Raw genomic sequence first — 15545 nt, 5'->3', positions numbered from 1 at the left:
AAACTATCCAGTGTTTCCTCGGGTAAAAACAATGCTTCAGAAATGTTAAAATCAACATTTTGTTGAGATAAAAGGATGGATCTAATAGCATTGATCTTACTTCTAAAGTGGTCTGCAAAGTCCTCACATGCAGCGCCTGATGCTGGTATGGAGAACTTGGCATTTTCCTCCATTTTCTATCTGCTCTCCTGCAGTACTTTTCATCTGTTTTATTCTCTCATTTCTCCACGGTGGTATAGTTTTAACTTTTACTGATTTTGTTCTAAGTGAATGCACAGGAGAACTCTGTAATTTGAAAGCTTTTAAATGCTCCAAAACAAGAAACAAGAAAGTTCAGTAGTTCGTCTTCCACCAAAGTTTTACTGTTTGCTGTACTATAAATCTCTGGTTTTAGCCGTGTTTTACTCAGAGTGGCGGCACCTTTACCTGCATTGTCCGCCATCTTGGAATCTTGCAATGATCCAATGAGATTAAAGATCTCATTGTAAGATATTTTCCCAACAGAGCACTTTGTTCCCAAACTGCAGGTTTACTTGAGGTTCCCAGAGTTTCTAAAAGTAGAATGGGAGGCAGAGCCTTCAGTTATCAGGCCCCTCTCTTGTGGAATAAGCTGCCAGTAAATGTCTGGGAAGCAGACACCACTTTTAAGACTAGGCTTAAAACTTTCCTTTTTGATAAAGCTTATATTTAGGGATGGCTCAGGTGATCCTGAAACATCCCATAGTTAAGCTGCTATAGGCCTAGACTGCTGGGGGGCTCATCTGTCACACCTTTCCTCACTTTACTCTCTTTTTTTCCTGTTTAATTTCTCAAATGATATTATGTACATGTGACATTATTGTGGTCATTAACTCGTGTTTCCCTGTTCCAACAGGTATCCTTTGAATGGTGTTACAGTGTTTTTTTTCCCCAGCTGGTCGAGGCGGATGGCCACACTTCCTGAGTCTGGTTCTGCCAGAGGTTTCTTCCTATTCAAAGGGAGTCGTTCCTTTCCACAGTCGCCTCAGGCACACTCAGGACGGGAGATTGGACTGAAGACAAGTTTCGGTGCAATCTGTTGGTTTCCTTAACTAGGAAATTGTTTTTGAATTGGCTCTATATGAATGAATTGGATTATATTGTAAATAATTATGAATGCACAGGAGAACACTGTAATTTGAAAAGTTTTGAATGCTCCAAAACAGATTTTCAGAGCTTGAGCTGGCAATACATCATCAATGATGGATCTCATGAGTGCCCAGTATGAATTGAATTCCAATTGGCTTGAATTGGACTATACTATTTAAGTGCCTTGAGATAACATTTGTTGTATTTGGCGCTATATAAATGAAACTGAATTGAATTGAAAAAGACACAGACCCAGACCCCAAACACCTACATTTTTCACATTTTGAGATGATTTAAAGTTTTGTATCTCTCGCTTGTCTTCAGGACCGATAATTAAAACTTCTGTCTTGCCTTGTTTAAGCTGTAAGAAATTCTCTGCCATCCATGACTTTATATGTGAAATATAGTTTAAAAGAACATTAACTGGTTCTAGGTCATCAGGAGACACGGCGATGTAAAGCTGTGAATCATCAGCATAGCTGTGAAAACCAATACCATGTCTCCTGTTGACATCCCCAAGAGGCAACATGTACAGATTAAAAAGGATAGGGCCTAAAATTGATCCTTGGGGAACCCCACACTTAATTTGATGAATTCTCGAGCAGCATGTATCCATACTCATGAAAAACTGTCTATCTGTGAGATAGATGTAAAACCATTTGATCTACTGTGTCAAAAGCTGCACTAAGATCCAGCAACACCAGGACTGAAAGCTTCTGTGAGTCCATGTTACACCTGAGATCATTAACAATCTTTAAAAGGGCTGTCTGTACTGTGGTTCTTCCTAAAAGCAGAACAGCAGAACATCCAGAGTTCAAAACAAAGATAGTACTGTTCAAAACAAAGATACCATGCCATGATGCGTTCAGGGTCCCTGCTATAGTAGTCCGACTACTGACAGCTGTTCTGAGAACAAGCTGGGACCCAATAGGATTCCTGTTTTAGTTAGTCAAAGAAGGAATCGAAAACAGTCAACTTCCTGGGTGAATCTATCTTATCTGTTAACGGTACCACGTACAACTCAGAATACAACGGAGACCAGTGTAAACTCCACAAAGCTAGCCTTACTTAATATTAGATCTCTGTCCAATAAGTCACTGTTAGTTAAAGGTTGGGTAGGGGATCTTTTTCTGGAACATTTTTTTTCATATTGCTTGAAATACTCTTCACACCCCCATTGCAACCAATTAATTAAAAGTTTTGACACAAATATGAAAAGTTTTAGTGGCCTCTAGAACGTACAATCTAGGAAAAACAGTATCCAATCATTGTGAACGGACCGTTTACAATGATTGGATACTGATGCCGTCTATCAAACTGCAATCTGCTCCTCCCTCCCCCCCCTTCCCCCTGTGCGCGTACCCTGCTCCGTGAACGAATTACAGGCCCAGAAGCTTGGCAGGAAGCTAAACTAGAGCCAGCTTGGCTAGCACCTAGTATTATTAAACGTATAGTTAGCATACACTAAATACTAGATACGGCAACAATCGATGCTTGCTGTTAGAATAGCGGTCGTGCACCTTCGTGCTCGTGCGCGTTCATGTACTCTAGAGGCGTGCCTTCGGGGGGAAAGTGAAGAATAGGGTTGGGACTTTTTACCTGTGTATTTTCAAAATGCAGCTTCGCTGGACTCAAAATCCAGGATCTCCTACCCTACCTTTAATGACTTCATAATTTCACACAATTTAGATTTTCTTTTTCTGACAGAAACATGGTTAACAGAGAGCACAAGTGCTACTGTTCTTAATGAAGCAGCCCCCACAAACTTTAGTTTAAATGCCGAAATGGTAAGAAAGGTGGTGGTGAAGCTGCCTTATTTAAAGATACATTCCAGTGTAAAGAGATCTCATTTGATGACTTTCAGCAGCCACATCAAAGCTATCACCAAGGCAGCTTTTTACCACCTCAGAAACATCAACAGAATTAAACGTTTCCTCTCCCAAAAAGACCAGGATAAACTCATCCATGCATTCATCTCCAGTAGACTCGATTACTGTAATGCTCTTTTAACTGGACTTCCCAAAAAGAGCATTAAATCTGCAGCTCATCCAGAACGCTGCTGCTAGAGTTTTAACCCGGACTAAGAGATCTGAACACATCACACCAGTTTTAAAATCTTTACACTGGCTTCCAGTCAGTCACAGAATAGATTTTAAAAGCCTGCTGATGGTTTACAAATCCCAGAACGGTTTAGGCCCAAAATACATCTGTGATATGTTCAGAGAATATAAACCTAGCAGAGCTCTTAGATCCAAGGACTAAGGTCAGCTGGTCCAGTCCAGAGTCCAGACTAATCATGGAGAAGCAGCATTTAGCTGTTATGCTACAAACAAGTGGAACAAACTGCCAGTGGAGATTAAACTTTAACCAAATGTAGACATTTTTAAATCCAGGTTAAAGACATTTCTTTTCTCATGTGTCTATGCATGAAATATATTTTAACTTATCTAGACTGTTGCCTGATTTTAAATTAATTTAAATGATTTTATTTGTTTCTCTTTATATTCTTTTATGTATTTTTAATGCTTCTTGCACTCCCTACTGCAATGCTTTTATTTTATGTAAAGCAATTTGAACTGACTGCTTCAATTATTGGACAAGAATCCAAGACTGTCAACCAAATAGTAGGAAACTCTTGAAAATTCATGTGGATTCCTCAGTAGGACATGCACTTCAACTTTATGCACATTCTTTGGAGAAAATGGTGGAAAGTGCATGAGGTTGGGGTGGGATTCTTGCCTCACTGTATGATGAATCCAGACTCTTAAATCTTTCCACAGTGTGGGGAGCCAATTTACAATCCACCCACTTTTTCTGTCTCTTACACTTGATACCAGACTATACATTTGGTTTTGTCTTGTTTTGAAGTATGTGTGATGGAACTCCAACTGGAAGCTTCCTTTGTCAAACAAGTTTCATGGAGCAAACCTGCAGAAAGCTGATTGATCACTCATCAACACCTCACTGCCCTCATGTCTGCATTCATTCCAAAACGATTCTTCTTTGAATGGTTGTTTAATGACCCATTGCCTGGACCATAGAAACCTTGTGGAAAAGGAAGGTGGAGTTTGTTGGAACCAAACACACTGAGCATATAAACTGGGCAACTCTGTTCAACACACTCACCCAGTTGGAAACGCAACATGGAGGACACATGAAAGCATCAACTGGAGCGAGGAGAAATTCATGTAAGAAAAGAATCTGATTCACTGTCTGTGCTGACTTGTGTTTGAGTTCAGGAAGTGCTTCTGGTTGGGGCGATTGTACACGACAAATGCTATTGACTGTAACTGAAGGTAGCAGATGAGTGTATCACATGGAGACCACCTCAAACAGACACACTGATGGTTCTTGATTTCATAAGTGCTTCTCTTTTGGGGTTGTTTCGCTTGTGAGATTTTCTTCAATAAGACATGACTGTTCTTTCCTGAATTTGTCCCCAACATTACCTTAACACAGGCACTGACTACATTTCTTCAAAAAGTAAGTGCTACTTGTTGGGGTAATCTTGCAGACGGCTCTCATTCAAAGAACCTACTACAAAATATGAACTATAGATAAAAATGTAATTGCAAGGAATTTCTATTTAATTTCTACCTAATTTGAGCATTTGCATGGCTTTGGAGTGAAAGAGTGCGACACTCTGGGACAGACCACATCCACTGGGTAAAAGTGAAGCCTCATTTTTGTGGGCAAATCACTCTCAGATCACCTCAAAGGAGTCACTCCTGATTCTTATGCTCAAAAGTGCTTCTCTTTGGGGTTGTCTTGGTAGTGAAAATGTACAAGATCTGAACCTTTGAAACAAACTGGATTACTTCTACGGATGACATGTGATTTTCCAAGTCAAATAGAAGATCAATATTGTGGCCACGATTAGAATGACACTTATTTTCTATCAGAAGCGAGACTTTGTCATGATAAGTGCCCTAACAGAAACACTGAGCTGTTCCTCATTATAGTAAGTGCTTCTTGTTGGGGTAGTTTCATGACCTGCAGATCTTCCTCGTGTGAGCTGAACGGCAAGCTCACTGTTATCCACTTTTTTTGAGAACATGGTGGAAAGTCCTGTTAAGTTTTGTGAGATTCTGAACAGACTCCTTCAGCGATTGAAGACTGTCTTCCAAAGAATAAGAAATGATCTCAAATAGTCGTGTGGATACCTCAGTAGGACATGCACTTCAACTTTATGCACATTCTTTGGAGAAAATGGTGGAAAGTGCATGAGGTTGGGGTGGGATTCTTGCCTCACTGTATGATGAATCCAGACTCTTAAATCTTTCCACAGTGTGGGGAGCCAATTTACAATCCACCCACTTTTTCTGTCTCTTACACTTGATTCCAGACTGTACATTTGGTTTTGTCTTGTTTTGAAGTACGTGTGATGGAACTCCAACTGGAAGCTTCCTTTGTCAAACAAGTTTCATGGAGCAAACCTGCAGAAAGCTGATTGATCACTCATCAACACTTAACTGCCCTCATGTCTGCATTCATTCCAAAACGATTCTTCTTTGAATGGTTGTTTAATGGCCCAATGCCTGGACCATAGAAACCTTGTGGAAAAGGAAGGTGGAGTTTGTTGGAACCACAAACACTGAGCATATAAAATGAGTAACTCTGTTCAACACACTCATCCAGTGGGAAACACAACGTGGAGGACACAAGAAAGCATCAACTGGACCGAGGAGAAATTCATGTAAGAAAAAAATCTGATTCACTGTCTGTGCTGACTTGTGTTTGAGTTCAGGAAGTGCTTCTGGTTGGGGCGATTGTACACGACAAATGCTATTGACTGTAACTGAAGCTAGCAGATGAGTGTATCACATGGAGACCACCTCAAACAGACACACTGATGGTTCTTGATTTCATAAGTGCTTCTCTTTTGGGGTTGTTTCGCTTGTGAGATTTTCTTCAATAAGACATGACTGTTCTTTCCTGAATTTGTCCCCAACATTACCTTAACACAGGCACTGACTACATTTCTTCAAAAAGTAAGTGCTACTTGTTGGGGTAATCTTGCAGACGACTCTCATTCAAAAATCCTACTAAAAAATATGAACTATAGATAAGAATGTATTTGCAAGGAATTTCTATTTAATTTCTACCTAATTTGAGCATTTACATGGCTTTGAAGTGAAAGGGTGCGACACTCTGGGACAGACCACATTCACTGCGTAAATGTGAAGCCTCATTTTTGTGGGCAAATCACTCTCAGATCACCTCAAAGGAGTCACTCCTGATTCTTGTGCTCAAAAGTGCTTCTCTTTGGGGTTGTCTTGGTAGTGAAAATGTACAAGATCTGAACCTTTGAAACAAACTGTGTATTACATCTAGGGATGACATGTGATTTTCCAAGTCAAGTAGAAGATCAATATTGTGGCCACGATTAGAATGACACTTATTTTCTATCAGAAGCGAGACTTTGTCATGATAAGTGCCCTAATAGAAACACTGAGCTGTTCCTCATTATAGTAAGTGCTTCTTGTTGGGGTAGTTTCATGACCTGCAGATCTTCCTCGTGTGAGCTGAACGGCAAGCTCACTGTTATCCACTTTTTTTGAGAACATGGTGGAAAGTCCTGTTAAGTTTGGGTGTGATTCTGAACAGACTCCTTCAGCGATTGAAGACATTTCCTGGACTGTCTTCCAAAGAATAAGAAATGATCTCAAATAGTCGTGTGGATACCTCAGTAGGACATGCACTTCAACTTTATGCACATTCTTTGGCGAAAATGGTGGAAAGTGCTTTGAAGTTGGGGTGTGATTCTTAACTGACTGCTTCAGCGATTGAAGAAATTTCCTGGACTGTCTTCTAAATAGTAGGAAACTCTTGAAGATCCATGTGGATTCCTCAGTAGGACATGCACTTCAACTTTATGCACATTCTTTGGAGAAAATGGTGGAAAGTGCATGAGGTTGGAGTGGGATTCTTGCCTCACTGTATGATGAATCCAGACTCTTAAATCTTTCCACAGTGTGGGGAGCCAATTTACAATCCACCCACTTTTTCTGTCTCTTACACTTGATTCCAGACTGTACATTTGGTTTTGTCTTGTTTTGAAGTACGTGTGATGGAACTCCAACTGGAAGCTTCCTTTGTCAAACAAGTTTCATGGAGCAAACCTGCAGAAAGCTGATTGATCACTCATCAACACTTAACTGCCCTCATGTCTGCATTCATTCCAAAACGATTCTTCTTTGAATGGTTGTTTAATGGCCCAATGCCTGGACCATAGAAACCTTGTGGAAAAGGAAGGTGGAGTTTGTTGGAACCACAAACACTGAGCATATAAAATGAGTAACTCTGTTCAACACACTCATCCAGTGGGAAACGCAACGTGGAGGACACAAGAAAGCATCAACTGGACCCAGGAGAAATTCACGTAAGAAAAAAATCTGATTCACTGTCTGTGCTGACTTGTGTTTGAGTTCAGGAAGTGCTTCTGGTTGGGGCGATTGTACACGACAAATGCTATTGAATGTAACTGAAGCTAGCAGATGAGTGTATCACATGGAGACCACCTCAAACAGACACACTGATGGTTCTTGATTTCATAAGTGCTTCTCTTTTGGGGTTGTTTCGCTTGTGAGATTTTCTTCAATAAGACATGACTGTTCTTTCCTGAATTTGTCCCCAACATTACCTTAACACAGGCACTGACTACATTTCTTCAAAAAGTAAGTGCTACTTGTTGGGGTAATCTTGCAGACGACTCTCATTCAAAAATCCTACTAAAAAATATGAACTATAGATAAGAATGTATTTGCAAGGAATTTCTATTTAATTTCTACCTAATTTGAGCATTTACATGGCTTTGAAGTGAAAGGGTGCGACACTCTGGGACAGACCACATTCACTTCGTAAATGTGAAGCCTCATTTTTGTGGGCAAATCACTCTCAGATCACCTCAAAGGAGTCACTCCTGATTCTTGTGCTCAAAAGTGCTTCTCTTTGGGGTTGTCTTGGTAGTGAAAATGTACAAGATCTGAACCTTTGAAACAAACTGTGTATTACATCTAGGGATGACATGTGATTTTCCAAGTCAAGTAGAAGATCTACATTGTGGCCACGATTAGAATGACACTTATTTTCTATCAGAAGCGAGACTTTGTCATGATAAGTGCCCTAATAGAAACACTGAGCTGTTCCTCATTATAGTAAGTGCTTCTTGTTGGGGTAGTTTCATGACCTGCAGATCTTCCTCGTGTAAGCTGAACGGCAAGCTCACTGTTATCCACTTTTTTTTGAGAACATGGTGGAAAGTCCTGTTAAGTTTGGGTGTGATTCTGAACAGACTCCTTCAGCGATTGAAGACATTTCCTGGACTGTCTTCCAAAGAATAAGAAATGATCTCAAATAGTGGTGTGGATACCTCAGTAGGACATGCACTTCAACTTTATGCACATTCTTTGGCGAAAATGGTGGAAAGTGCTTTGAAGTTGGGGTGTGATTCTTAACTGACTGCTTCAGCGATTGAAGAAATTTCCTGGACTGTCTTCTAAATAGTAGGAAACTCTTGAAGATCCATGTGGATTCCTCAGTAGGACATGCACTTCAACTTTATGCACATTCTTTGGAGAAAATGGTGGAAAGTGCATGAGGTTGGGGTGGGATTCTTGCCTCACTGTATGATGAATCCAGACTCTTAAATCTTTCCACAGTGTGGGGAGCCAATTTACAATCCACCCACTTTTTCTGTCTCTTACACTTGATTCCAGACTGTACATTTGGTTTTGTCTTGTTTTGAAGTACGTGTGATGGAACTCCAACTGGAAGCTTCCTTTGTCAAACAAGTTTCATGGAGCAAACCTGCAGAAAGCTGATTGATCACTCATCAACACTTAACTGCCCTCATGTCTGCATTCATTCCAAAACGATTCTTCTTTGAATGGTTGTTTAATGGCCCAATGCCTGGACCATAGAAACCTTGTGGAAAAGGAAGGTGGAGTTTGTTGGAACCACAAACACTGAGCATATAAAATGAGTAACTCTGTTCAACACACTCACCCAGTGGGAAACACAACGTGGAGGACACAAGAAAGCATCAACTGGACCGAGGAGAAATTCATGTAAGAAAAAAATCTGATTCACTGTCTGTGCTGACTTGTGTTTGAGTTCAGGAAGTGCTTCTGGTTGGGGCGATTGCACACGACAAATGCTATTGACTGTAACTGAAGCTAGCAGATGAGTGTATCACATGGAGACCACCTCAAACAGACACACTGATGGTTCTTGATTTCATAAGTGCTTCTCTTTTGGGGTTGTTTCGCTTGTGAGATTTTCTTCAATAAGACATGACTGTTCTTTCCTGAATTTGTCCCCAACATTACCTTAACACAGGCACTGACTACATTTCTTCAAAAAGTAAGTGCTACTTGTTGGGGTAATCTTGCAGACGGCTCTCATTCAAAGATCCTACTACAAAATATGAACTATAGATAAGAATGTATTTGCAAGGAATTTCTATTTAATTTCTACTTAATTTGAGCATTTACATGGCTTTGAAGTGAAAGGGTGCGACACTCTGGGACAGACCACATTCACTGCGTAAATGTGAAGCCTCATTTTTGTGGGCAAATCACTCTCAGATCACCTCAAAGGAGTCACTCCTGATTCTTGTGCTCAAAAGTGCTTCTCTTTGGGGTTGTCTTGGTAGTGAAAATGTACAAGATCTGAACCTTTGAAACAAACTGTGTATTACATCTAGGGATGACATGTGATTTTCCAAGTCAAGTAGAAGATCTATATTGTGGCCACGATTAGAATGACACTTATTTTCTATCAGAAGCGAGACTTTGTCATGATAAGTGCCCTAATAGAAACACTGAGCTGTTCCTCATTATAGTAAGTGCTTCTTGTTGGGGTAGTTTCATGACCTGCAGATCTTCCTCGTGTGAGCTGAACGGCAAGCTCACTGTTATCCAATTTTTTTTAAGAACTTGGTGGAAAGTCCTGTTAAGTTTGGGTGTGATTCTTAACTGACTGCTTCAGCGATTGAAGAAATTTCCTGGACTGTCTTCCAAAGAATAAGAAATGATCTCAAATAGTGGTGTGGATACCTCAGTAGGACATGCACTTCAACTTTATGCACATTCTTTGGCGAAAATGGTGGAAAGTGCTTTGAAGTTGGGGTGTGATTCTTAACTGACTGCTTCAGCGATTGAAGAAATTTCCTGGACTGTCTTCTAAATAGTAGGAAACTCTTGAAGATCCATGTGGATTCCTCAGTAGGACATGCACTTCAACTTTATGCACATTCTTTGGAGAAAATGGTGGAAAGTGCATGAGGTTGGGGTGGGATTCTTGCCTCACTGTATGATGAATCCAGACTCTTAAATCTTTCCACAGTGTGGGGAGCCAATTTACAATCCACCCACTTTTTCTGTCTCTTACACTTGATTCCAGACTGTACATTTGGTTTTGTCTTGTTTTGAAGTACGTGTGATGGAACTCCAACTGGAAGCTTCCTTTGTCAAACAAGTTTCATGGAGCAAACTTGCAGAAAGCTGATTGATCACTCATCAACACCCAACTGCCCTCATGTCTGCATTCATTCCAAAACGATTCTTCTTTGAATGGTTGTTTAATGGCCCATTGCCTGGACCATAGAAACCTTGTGGAAAAGGAAGGTGGAGTTTTTTTTAACCACAAACACTGAGCATATAAAATGGGCAACTCTGTTCAACACACTCACCCAGTTGGAAACGCAACGTGGAGGACACAAGAAATCATCAACTGGAGTGAGGAGAAATTCATGTAAGAAAAAAATCTGATTCATTGTATGTGCTGACTTGTGTTTAGGTTCAGGAAGTGCTTCTGGTTGGGGCGATTAAACACGACAAATGCTATTGACTGTAACTGAAGCTAGCAGATGAGTGTATCACCTCAAACAGACTCACTGATGGTTCTTGATTTCATAAGTGCTTCTCTTTTGGGGTTGTTTCGCTTGTGAGATTTTCTTCAATAAGACATGACTGTTCTTTCCTGAATTTGTCCCCAACATTACCTTAACACAGGCACTGACTACATTTCTTCAAAAAGTAAGTGCTACTTGTTGGGGTAATCTTGCAGACGACTCTCATTCAAAAATCCTACTAAAAAATATGAACTATAGATAAGAATGTATTTGCAAGGAATTTCTATTTAATTTCTACCTAATTTGAGCATTTACATGGCTTTGAAGTGAAAGGGTGCGACACTCTGGGACAGACCACATTCACTGCGTAAATGTGAAGCCTCATTTTTGTGGGCAAATCACTCTCAGATCACCTCAAAGGAGTCACTCCTGATTCTTGTGCTCAAAAGTGCTTCTCTTTGGGGTTGTCTTGGTAGTGAAAATGTACAAGATCTGAACCTTTGAAACAAACTGTGTATTACATCTAGGGATGACATGTGATTTTCCAAGTCAAGTAGAAGATCTATATTGTGGCCACGATTAGAATGACACTTATTTTCTATCAGAAGCGAGACTTTGTGATGATAAGTGCCCTAATAGAAACACTGAGCTGTTCCTCATTATAGTAAGTGCTTCTTGTTGGGGTAGTTTCATGACCTGCAGATCTTCCTCGTGTGAGCTGAACGGCAAGCTCACTGTTATCCAATTTTTTTTAAGAACTTGGTGGAAAGTCCTGTTAAGTTTGGGTGTGATTCTGAACAGACTCCTTCAGCGATTGAAGACATTTCCTGGACTGTCTTCCAAAGAATAAGAAATGATCTCAAATAGTGGTGTGGATACCTCAGTAGGACATGCACTTCAACTTTATGCACATTCTTTGGCGAAAATGGTGGAAAGTGCTTTGAAGTTGGGGTGTGATTCTTAACTGACTGCTTCAGCGATTGAAGACATTTCCTGGACTGTCTTCTAAATAGTAGGAAACTCTTGAAGATCCATGTGGATTCCTCAGTAGGATATGCACTTCAACTTTATGCACATTCTTTGGAGAAAATGGTGGAAAGTGCATGAGGTTGGGGTGGGATTCTTGCCTCACTGTATGATGAATCCAGACTCTTAAATCTTTCCACAGTGTGGGGAGCCAATTTACAATCCACCCACTTTTTCTGTCTCTTACACTTGATTCCAGACTGTACATTTGGTTTTGTCTTGTTTTGAAGTACGTGTGATGGAACTCCAACTGGAAGCTTCCTTTGTCAAACAAGTTTCATGGAGCAAACCTGCAGAAAGCTGATTGATCACTCATCAACACTTAACTGCCCTCATGTCTGCATTCATTCCAAAACGATTCTTCTTTGAATGGTTGTTTAATGGCCCAATGCCTGGACCATAGAAACCTTGTGGAAAAGGAAGGTGGAGTTTGTTGGAACCACAAACACTGAGCATATAAAATGAGTAACTCTGTTCAACACACTCATCCAGTGGGAAACACAACGTGGAGGACACAAGAAAGCATCAACTGGACCGAGGAGAAATTCATGTAAGAAAAAAATCTGATTCACTGTCTGTGCTGACTTGTGTTTGAGTTCAGGAAGTGCTTCTGGTTGGGGCGATTGCACACGACAAATGCTATTGACTGTAACTGAAGCTAGCAGATGAGTGTATCACATGGAGACCACCTCAAACAGACACACTGATGGTTCTTGATTTCATAAGTGCTTCTCTTTTGGGGTTGTTTCGCTTGTGAGATTTTCTTCAATAAGACATGACTGTTCTTTCCTGAATTTGTCCCCAACATTACCTTAACACAGGCACTGACTACATTTCTTCAAAAAGTAAGTGCTACTTGTTGGGGTAATCTTGCAGACGGCTCTCATTCAAAGATCCTACTACAAAATATGAACTATAGATAAGAATGTATTTGCAAGGAATTTCTATTTAATTTCTACTTAATTTGAGCATTTACATGGCTTTGAAGTGAAAGGGTGCGACACTCTGGGACAGACCACATTCACTGCGTAAATGTGAAGCCTCATTTTTGTGGGCAAATCACTCTCAGATCACCTCAAAGGAGTCACTCCTGATTCTTGTGCTCAAAAGTGCTTCTCTTTGGGGTTGTCTTGGTAGTGAAAATGTACAAGATCTGAACCTTTGAAACAAACTGGATTACTTCTAGGGATGACATGTGATTTTCCAAGTCAAATAGAAGATCAATATTGTGGTCACGATTAGAATGAAACTTATTTTCTATCAGAAGCGAGACTTTGTCATGATAAGTGCCCTAACAGAAACACTGAGCTGTTCCTCATTATAGTAAGTGCTTCTTGTTGGGGTAGTTTCATGACCTGCAGATCTTCCTCGTGTGAGCTGAACGGCAAGCTCACCGTTATCCACTTTTTTTTGAGAACATGGTGGAAAGTCGTGTTAAGTTTGGGGGTGATTCTGAACAGACTCCTTCAGCGATTGAAGACATTTCCTGGACTGTCTTCCAAAGAATAAGAAATGATCTCAAATAGTGGTGTGGATACCTCAGTAGGACATGCACTTCAACTTTATGCACATTCTTTGGCGAAAATGGTGGAAAGTGCTTTGAAGTTGGGGTGTTATTCTTAACTGACTGCTTCAGCGATTGAAGAAATTTCCTGGACTGTCTTCTAAATAGTAGGAAACTCTTGAAGATCCATGTGGATTCCTCAGTAGGACATGCACTTCAACTTTATGCACATTCTTTGGAGAAAATGGTGGAAAGTGCATGAGGTTGGGGTGGGATTCTTGCCTCACTGTATGATGAATCCAGACTCTTAAATCTTTCCACAGTGTGGGGAGCCAATTTACAATCCACCCACTTTTTCTGTCTCTTACACTTGATTCCAGACTGTACATTTGGTTTTGTCTCGTTTTGAAGTACGTGTGATGGAACTCCAACTGGAAGCTTCCTTTGTCAAACAAGTTTCATGGAGCAAACCTGCAGAAAGCTGATTGATCACTCATCAACACCCAACTGCCCTCATGTCTGCATTCATTCCAAAACGATTCTTCTTTGAATGGTTGTTTAATGGCCCATTGCCTGGACCATAGAAACCTTGTGGAAAAGGAAGGTGGAGTTTTTTTTAACCACAAACACTGAGCATATAAAATGGGCAACTCTGTTCAACACACTCACCCAGTTGGAAACGCAACGTGGAGGACACAAGAAATCATCAACTGGAGTGAGGAGAAATTCATGTAAGAAAAAAATCTGATTCATTGTATGTGCTGACTTGTGTTTAGGTTCAGGAAGTGCTTCTGGTTGGGGCGATTAAACACGACAAATGCTATTGACTGTAACTGAAGCTAGCAGATGAGTGTATCACCTCAAACAGACTCACTGATGGTTCTTGATTTCATAAGTGCTTCTCTTTTGGGGTTGTTTCGCTTGTGAGATTTTCTTCAATAAGACATGACTGTTCTTTCCTGAATTTGTCCCCAACATTACCTTAACACAGGCACTGACTACATTTCTTCAAAAAGTAAGTGCTACTTGTTGGGGTAATCTTGCAGACGACTCTCATTCAAAAATCCTACTAAAAAATATGAACTATAGATAAGAATGTATTTGCAAGGAATTTCTATTTAATTTCTACCTAATTTGAGCATTTACATGGCTTTGAAGTGAAAGGGTGCGACACTCTGGGACAGACCACATTCACTGCGTAAATGTGAAGCCTCATTTTTGTGGGCAAATCACTCTCAGATCACCTCAAAGGAGTCACTCCTGATTCTTGTGCTCAAAAGTGCTTCTCTTTGGGGTTGTCTTGGTAGTGAAAATGTACAAGATCTGAACCTTTGAAACAAACTGTGTATTACATCTAGGGATGACATGTGATTTTCCAAGTCAAGTAGAAGATCTATATTGTGGCCACGATTAGAATGACACTTATTTTCTATCAGAAGCGAGACTTTGTCATGATAAGTGCCCTAATAGAAACACTGAGCTGTTCCTCATTATAGTAAGTGCTTCTTGTTGGGGTAGTTTCATGACCTGCAGATCTTCCTCGTGTGAGCTGAACGGCAAGCTCACTGTTATCCAATTTTTTTTAAGAACTTGGTGGAAAGTCCTGTTAAGTTTGGGTGTGATTCTGAACAGACTCCTTCAGCAATTGAAGACATTTCCTGGACTGTCTTCCAAAGAATAAGAAATGATCTCAAATAGTGGTGTGGATACCTCAGTAGGACATGCACTTCAACTTTATGCACATTCTTTGGCGAAAATGGTGGAAAGTGCTTTGAAGTTTGGGTGTGATTCTTAACTGACTGCTTCAGCGATTGAAGAAATTTCCTGGACTGTCTTCCAAAGAATAAGAAATGATCTCAAATAGTGGTGTGGATACCTCAGTAGGACATGCACTTCAACTTTATGCACATTCTTTGGCGAAAATGGTGGAAAGTGCTTTGAAGTTGGGGTGTGATTCTTAACTGACTGCTTCAGCGATTGAAGACATTTCCTGGACTGTCTTCTAAATAGTAGGAAACTCTTGAAAATTCATGTGGATTCCTCAGTAGGACA

Source organism: Odontesthes bonariensis, chromosome 11 (genome assembly GCF_027942865.1).
Source record: "Odontesthes bonariensis isolate fOdoBon6 chromosome 11, fOdoBon6.hap1, whole genome shotgun sequence".
NCBI classification, from domain to species: Eukaryota; Metazoa; Chordata; class Actinopteri; order Atheriniformes; family Atherinopsidae; genus Odontesthes; species Odontesthes bonariensis.
The sequence above is the reverse complement of the archived record's forward strand: the minus strand, read 5'-3'. Positions refer to the sequence as shown.